Here is an 8,754-nt window from a genome sequence, read left to right on the forward strand (position 1 = left end):
ACTTGGGCTGCTTCCATATCTCGGCTATGGAAAATAAAATGCTGCAGTAGGCTTAGGGGTGCCTCCGTGCGTTCAGAATGTTGAGTCTGATGTGTCAACTGCCACAACAGTCGTGGCAACTCAGGAAGGGAGCCAGGTGCAGGAGGTAAGAGGAGGAGTGCAGCTTTAGGCAATCTGAGTTGAGGTGTCTGTTGGACGTGCAGGTGTAGGTTCTGGTTGGACAGTCAAAATGTAGGAATGGGTGCTTGGGGGAAGAGAGATGCAATCATGCTGTTGCCAAGGGATATATTCCTTGTAGAGAGAGTGACAGTTAAGGATTTAGGGTAATTCCTTCTTTTCTTGGGCAGATAAAGGGGAAGAATAAAGGAGTAGTGGATGGAAGGGGAGGGACGTGGCTTTGATGCCAGGAAGGCATTTTTGCACAGATGTCTAGAGAAGAGAGATTTCAAGGAATGAAATGTCAGCAATGTTCGATGATGTGAAAAGTTGCAAAGCAGCTTGATTAGGGGGTGGGGGTAGATCGAGGAGGTTGTCACTGAGTACTGAAAGAAAATGGGAGGTGAGTAGTGGAGTCCTAAGCCAGACATAGAGATAGAGTGACTGGGCGTGAGACCATGGAGGTCACACACAAGAATAGCCTTTTAGAAAGTTTGATGGTAAAGACACAGACGATCATAACTCCAGACATAGCTTGGACAAGGGTGGGTTTTACAGGCTGTGTTTACCTATTTGCAGGTTGACTGAAGGGAGATGACAGATGGTGTATGATGCTGGATGTTGTGGGTTGAGATGGGATCAGGTATACAGAAAAGCACACAGAGAGGAGTGTATGGATGCCCTGACTGCTTCTGTAGAACACAAGGCCAACATTAGGCATGGAGGGAATGGAACGTGGCTCAAGGAGATGTGCAGTCTCAGATACAGACCACATGGCTCAGAGTCTTACAGGGCTCTCCTTGCCTCCGTGTGGCCCTTCTCACAGGGTTTAAGTTTTGAAGAGTCCTTTTGTTTCTATGGGTTTGGGGTGTGACTGGAGAGACATAGCAGAGAGCAAGGGCTGAGGAAAGACCAAGAGGGCAGGAACTCACAGAGGGGAGTCTACTACCCTCTCTGCCTTTTCTGGTATGGGCTCTCTCCTGATCTGAATGGAAGGATGACCTGCCATTACTTCTTTTAAAAATGCATTTGGCTTTACCCTGCCAGAAAGCAACACATGTTTATTGAAGAATAGTGGGAAACCCCAGAGAAACTGAAGGAAGAAAATAAGCACTCAGCTGAAGACAACCATTCAAAAGTTCTGGCACCTTTTCCTCCCAACTTTCGCTGAAGTTGAACAGATAAGTGTATATATATGAAGTGATTTCTGGGAAAGACCAAAAAAAAAAAAAAAAAAAAAGATACCAACAACAAGAAAACAAAAAAGAGAACAAAGCAGAAGAAAACGGTGTTCATTTTCTTCCTGAGGCTGCCCTTCCTCGATACTGCTACTTGGTTTTACTACCTGCTTTTCTCCCTGGGCTTTCTTGACAAAACATGGTTCCACTACTTTTACCTTCTTCAAAGTGTTTGACAGAGTCGTTTGCTTTCAACATGGAGTTTGAGCAAAATGGACTATTGTTTTAAAATATTCTATCATGTGTGCTGTAATATCTCATCCTGGACATGATACAAATGCTATGATAAAAAGAAGAGATGCTTTTAAAGTGATCACCAGAGTTGTGAAATTCATTGGCATGATCCTTCTTTTTTTTTTTTAAATATTTTATTTATTTATTTGACAGACAGAGATCACAAGTAGGCAGAGAGGCAGGCAGAGAGAGGAGAAAGCAGGCTCCCTGCAGAGTAGAAAGCCCGATGCGGGGCTCAATCCCAGGACCCTGGGATCATGACCTGAGCTGAGAGCAGAGGCTTAACCCACTGAGCCACCCAGGTGCCCCGGCATGATCCTTCTTTTGAGGGTCATAATTTGTTTAATTTTTTTCTGCTCCAGCTTAACCTTCGCAGTCTTCAGTTGTTATGTGCATTAGACACAGTATTAGCAGTAGTGGCAGTAAAAATACTCTTGTCACCCTTTACAGGTACCATTTTACTAGCATCTCCTTACCACTGTAGCAGCTTTAAACCCTGTTTCCACCCTGTTCATTCCTTTAAATGCCTTTTCCTTAAAACCTTTTCTTAGTTTTTGGTGTTCTATAGCTTTACCACAAAATGTTTAATTGAAGATTTCTCATCTTGCTTGGTATCTGTTCATTTCCTGTATTTCTGGATTTATCATTTCTGTAATATCCTCAGCTGTTTTCTTCTGAAATTTTGACTCTGTCCTTCTGCTGTACTTCCCAGGATTCTTATTTAAACCTCCCGTCTGTTGTTCGTGTCTCTCAAGCTGGCGTTCATCCTCTTCTCCTGCCTCCTTGTGTTGCATTCTGGGGAATGTCTTCACTTCTTGGTGCAGTGTTGTGAAGTCCTTCATTCGGGGCTCATCTACTGCCCCACCATTCTGGTGTTTTTTTCTGTTGTGTTTTACGTCTCAGTGATTTTTGGTCCCTGTTTAACTTCCTTCAGTTCCATGTTCACACTTGGCCTGTTGCTTTTGATAGGCTCTTGATCCTTCTTCATTTTTAAACCTCTTTTGTGTTCTTAAACAATTAACATGTAATATTTTCTATTCTGTATCTGATCATTCCAGTGTCTAAAGTCTTCATTTTCCCTCAGTCTTCTGTCTCTCACAGTGGCCTCATTTCTTGCATTCTCTGTGAAGGGATTTTGAGACCAGATTTATTGGAACATAGATGTAATCTCTTTTAATTCTGTTTTTTGGTGTGTTTTTTTTTTTGTTTGTTTGTTTGTCTGTCTGTTTTTTCCTGGAGGGTTTGTCTTTCCTTTGCCAGGAGGCTGGGAGTGTTCTTGGTTGGGATCACTTTGGTTCCATTTGAGGGTCCTGGTTTATTAAGGAAATCTCGGGTTCAGTTCCCCGAACTTACCGTGTGGTGGGAACGGGGTCTGGAGGGCACAGGCCTGTAGAGATCCTGCAGTGAAAATGGCATTTGTTCTCTGGCACCCTGATTTGTTTCTCTTGAGCTTGTTGCTTACAGATCAGGTTTTGGCTCACTTGTTTCTGCCACCTCCCTCTTCCTGCTTCCTTTCCTACCATTTTCTAAGTCCTTTGCTAGTTTTCCGATGTCTTTTAAAGCCCAGAAATGTTTTGTGAATTCCATTTGCCATCACTAATTGCAAGTCTCATCCTGCAGCAGGAAGGCCAGAGCCAGACACTGTAATGCTCTGCCTCCCACAGAGGAGATTTTAATACCCTCTCCTCGTGTTCAGAAATTCTAGATTGGAGATGGAGTTATGGATACATTACCATCTACAGAGGAATTAGTTGCCTATATAATAGAACAAGTATGCATTATTCTAATCTTCCTAAAACTTCCATTTTGCATAATAAATATGAATGAATAAGGAACCTGCATTACTTTAGTTTATGCAGATGTTCTCTTTCTGTCTCTGGCTTTAGTTGGTAGGTTGTCATTTGTATGGTTCATTCTGAAAATTGGGTAACTTCATTCTTATTTTCTACATGTTGGTGCCATATAAAGTGATGATTTATGGAGATTCAGAGGTAAATATTTATCAACATCTAAATAATTGGGGAAGGCTTCCTTTACAAAAGGTAGAATTATTAAGACCTGTTTAATCACAGAAGGGATATCCTGTAAAGCTAGCCCATAAATAAAAAGTGGATCAGAAGAAAGCAGAGAGAGGAGAGAATTTGGAAGGAGCACGTGGAGGGACACCTACTGCCTATCCCTGTAAGTCAGGGGCAATCTGGAAGGGAAACCTTGTTAAAGGAGGCAGTAGTGTTTAGATGTAATGAGCTACTGGAAACCTCACAGTGTTCTGGTGAAGCAAGTGGTGTGCAATCAAGTCCGCAGCCCAGTTGAAGTTGTGGCTTCAGGCAGCAAGCGAGCAGGCCTTTCTGTCTGCCTTTATCTCCAGTGGGAGCGACTTGTCCTCCTTGAAGTCAGCCTCCAGACATCTTTTCCTGTCGCTACACATCTGTGCATCACTGAGAATTTCTGCGGTTGCTGCTTCATGGAGATGTTTGTCAGTTTTGGGTTTTGTTTGTTTTGTTTTGTTTTTTACCGAGGTTCACTTGCTAACTTTTCTCTTCTCTTAAAAAAAAATATATTTAATCTAGGGGTGCCTGGGTGGCTCAGTGGGTTAAAGCCTCTGCCTTTGACTCGGCTTGAAGGCATGATCCCAGGGTCCTGGGATTGAGCTCCACATCAGGCTCTCTGTTCAGCAGGGAGCCTGCTTCCCTTCCTCTCTCTCTGCCTGCCTCTCTGCCTATTTGTGATCTCTGTCTGACAAATAAATAAATAAAATCTTTAAAAAATATATGTGTTTAATCTAGGGGCACCTGGGTGGCTAAGTGGGTGGGTTAAGCCTGTTTCTTCAGCTCAGGTTATGATCTCAGGGTCCTGGGATTGAGTCCTGCATCAGCAGGGAGCCCTCTTCCTCCTCCTCTCTCTCTCTGCCTCTCTGCCTACTTTTGATCTCTCTCTGTCAAATAAATAAGTAAGTAAATAAATCTTTTAAAAATATATATATAATCTCTTCCAGGAAGAGTTTATGCTGAGTGAAAAAAGTCAAGCAGAGAGAGTCAATTATCATATGGTTTCACTTATTTGTGGAGCATTACAAATAGCATGGTGGACAAGGGGAGATGGAGAGAAGGGAGTTGAGGGAAACTGGAAGGGGAGGTGAACCATGACAGACTATGGACTCTGAAAAATAATCTGAGGGTTTTGAAGGGGTAGGGGGTGGGAGGTTGGGGGAACCAGGTGGTGGGTATTAGAGAGGGCACGGATTGCATGGAGCACTGGGTGTGGTGCAAAAACAACAAATACTGTTACACTGAAAAAATATATATACATATATATATTTCATCTCTTATTACCATGTATTTCAAATGGTAGTGAGGGATGATGGTGTGGGACCCCATGAAGTGAATTTACCCTGCCAACTTGACCACAATATAAGTGTCGTACACAGCCGTCCTGTGTCCCCTTTCATTCTGAAATGGATTCTCTCTTCGCAGCTGTTATCAATAGAAGACAGGGGTCTTTGTTCTTGTAGGTGACTTGTCCAAGATCGCACAACTTTCGAGGTTTAACCTTTGGTCTGATTGTAGGACCCATTTTCTTTAACTCAGTGCCATGCAACCTACCATGTAGGACTCTCAATACTCTCCTGCTTTTGAAGCTGTACTCCACAGGCCACGTCTACCAGTGCATATCTATTTTTGTCTAGTTCACTCATTTATTGCACACATTTACTGGATGCCAGCTATGTGTTTCAGGCACCTTTCTAGGTGCTGGAGATATGGCAGTGGGCAAGTCAAACACAACCCCCTGCCCTCATTGAGCATGTTCCATTTCCTACTACTGGAAGCATCCACCAGGAACAATGGACTTATGCCAGAAGTCCAGCAATGATATGAGTTCCAGAAATTTCTGAATGGTTCTTTGTGGAAGTGATGATTTGGCGGCAGCCCTCAAGGTAGCTACCTGCACAGGCAAAAAAAAAAAAGAAAAAAAAAAGGAGGGCTGGTGTAGAAATGCCTGATGAATGGGCTTCAAGGTCAAATAACTGAGCCAGGTCTTTAAGGTCTTATTTAGCTCGGAGATTTTTCAAGAACTTTCCATGATACATAAGCATATTATAGAAAAAACCCTATTCAAAGCACACTGTAAATTTGGAGGATGATTGTCTTTGCATTATTTTTGTGATTAAATGACAGTTGATGATACAGGCACTTTTGTAAGTCACTTCTCCCTGTGCAAACACTTTGTGGTAAATCCTTTTATCATCCTTATTTTTCAGAGGTAGAGACTGATGCAAAGGGAGAAGTTTGGTGGTTCTCCACTGGCCACAGCTAAGCAAGCAAAAAGCAAAAAGCAGAGCCTGCATTGGAACCAGGCACTGTGGCTCCAGACCCCAACTCTTCACCCTTGGGCTTCTTGCAGCACACCTGATTTCTTGTCACTAAGAACTTGGTGCAGGAGTTTAACGGTACCTTTAACTTCTAGTTTTTCTTTCTCAGAACTGAATCTGCATTGCAGTGCATCTCTGCATAAACATGTGTTTAATTTTGTCACCTTTAATTTTGTTTTTAGGTAAGATCTGAAGGAGTCAATCTGTTTCTTCTGTGGCTTCAAGCACTTCAGACAAACTTTGCAGAAGAGCAGATGCTGATTTTTGCTTGCCTCGTGCCTGGTTTCCCAGCGATCATGTCATCCAGAGGGACCTGCATGGTGGAGACACTCATCAGTCCTAGCCCTGGTGTGGCGGATGGTGAGGAACATTTTAGCCAGCCTTACAGGTTGAAATGACTCTGGAAGTTCTCTTGAGGGATTCCTCAGGTTGTCATGATCCTGAATAGAACCCTTTATTTCGTAGATGGGTTTGGAGGAGGAATTATCCCCTGCTCTTGTTCACAGTAATGTCTTACAGACATTAGAATAGAAAGAATCAGAGCCTTTTTTATATGCAATGAGGATGGGAGACATTTACTGAAGTGGTGGAAACAGGAATGGAAGGGAGGACTCAGATGTTGGGAACAACAGGAAGTGGAGACACATCATGTATCTGGAGTGTTTTCTTGGCTGTGAATGAAATTTAAATCTGCCATCCAAAACTACTGTTTATTGTCCTCAGCATGATTGTTTCACGAGTGGACATTTATCTGCTCACCCAGCCCTGTATTTTCATGCCGCATTCATGGAAAGACAGTAGCTGCTTCCTGGGAAAGTCATGGCAACCATCTGTGTCCCATGAGTTTTTAAGGAACTTGCCAGTTAGGGCCATTGATTGATTAATGCACATCACTTTATTGCCCAAAGACAGGTATTTGATCCTTAGGCTGACCGAAGCAGAATTTGGCAGAGAGAAGAATAGTTTAGAGGGAGAGGTGGCTTCATGGGAGTTTGTACCGTATTTCCAACCCCTTGATGCTCGCTGGCCTGGAGTGTAGCGTGAGCAGGTTCCAAAGGAGGGGCAGATGTATTTTAATGAAGGCCATTTTTTAAAAACCCTTTGAACGTTGGTGAAAGAACTCCTTTTTTTCCCCACTCTGGAGCAAAGATATATCCACAAGAATCACTCCACTCTTGCCGGCCATATCAGGGGAAAGGATCGCTGAAGATCAAACATGCTTTTTCCTTCAAGTACTATTGAACTGTATGGTTATTCAGGTAAAAGCAAAATCTTGGATAATTCAAGAATGGTCTTTCTCTTGATAGGAAAGAGGAAACATTGCTTATTTTCTCCCAGCTCATCCATATTTTGTATGTTTGCTTGTTTGTTTGTTTGTTTTTTGAGTTGACTTTATGATATTTTACTAGAACTTGAATATGTGCTATATCACATCAGCAAAGACCTGGCATACATAATATTTTGTGTGAGAGTGTATGTCAAGCAAACATTTCAGTTCTCCCATCTGCTTTTATATTACCATATTCACACAGAACACTTCACTTCTAACACTGTGGCTGAGGCTGTGGATTTTTCCCTCACCAGGCAACTCTGCAACACCAGCTGGGTGTCCTGTAGTTTTACTCAGCTTTGACACTGTCTGCCTTGATATGGCATCTGATCCCACAGGTTAAGGGCTCAGTCCCGTGAGACTGTTCCATCACATTCAGGTGCCAGTCATAAGTAGGAGGAGCCCAGGTTACCCACAACTTCTCTACAACTTGGCTACAAATCAGAGGTTCATTCAACTCCTCCTCTGGTTCAACTGAGTGGCTCGCAGAACTCTGGGAAACATTTGTTTTCATTTGCAATTTATGAAAGATATGATAAAGGATACAGATGAACAGTCAGATGCAGAGACACAAAGGGCACAGTCTGGGAGGGTCCCAAGCACAGGAATGTCTATTCCTGTGGAGCTGGGTTTTATCCCCCTCCTGGTACCTGGATATGTTTACTTACCTGGAAGTTTCCTGAAACCCCTGCTATGAGGATTTTTTTAAAAAGATTTTATTTATTTATCAAAGAGAGAGAGGGGGAGAGAGCGAGCACAGGCAGACAGAATGGCAGGCAGAGGCAGAGGGAGAAGCAGGCTCCCTGCTGAGCAAGGAGCCCGATGTGGGACTCGATCCCAGGACGCTGGGATCATGACCTGAGCCGAAGGCAGCTGCTTAACCAACTGAGCCACCCAGGCGTCCCTGCTATGAGGATTTTTATGGAGGATTCCTTACATAGATGTGCTCTGCTTTTAGCCCCCTCCCCTCTCTGGGGGAATGTAGGGGTTGGGGTGGGGGTGCCGAAGATTCTAAATTCTAATCATGGTGTGGTCTTCCTGGTGATGTGTCCCTACTGAGGAGCCATCTCGGAGCCCACCCAGAGTTGTGTTATTAGAACAAAATATTAAACTCAAAATGGATGGAAGACCTCAATGTAAGATAGGAATTCTTGCCAGTTTTCTTAAGGTGATTCTTTCTCTCTGCTATCCCTCAAGATTCTGTCCTTGCCTCCCTTCCTGACTGCACTGTCCTATTGGGCAATCCTGCCTATTGGGCAGGTGGAATGGACCAGTAGGGTCAAAATGCACAGCTTCTAGAAGGCAAAGGGATACTCCAGTCTGCTCTCAGGACTTTGGAGTCTTTGTGTTTTTGGTGGTGGTGAAAGGAAATGAGAGAGGAGAGCAGACAAGAAAGAATGCTGTCATTAGAGAGAACTGGTAAGATA

This window comes from Mustela nivalis (genome assembly GCF_964662115.1).
Source record: "Mustela nivalis genome assembly, contig: HAP1_SCAFFOLD_211, whole genome shotgun sequence".
Taxonomy (NCBI): Eukaryota; Metazoa; Chordata; class Mammalia; order Carnivora; family Mustelidae; genus Mustela; species Mustela nivalis.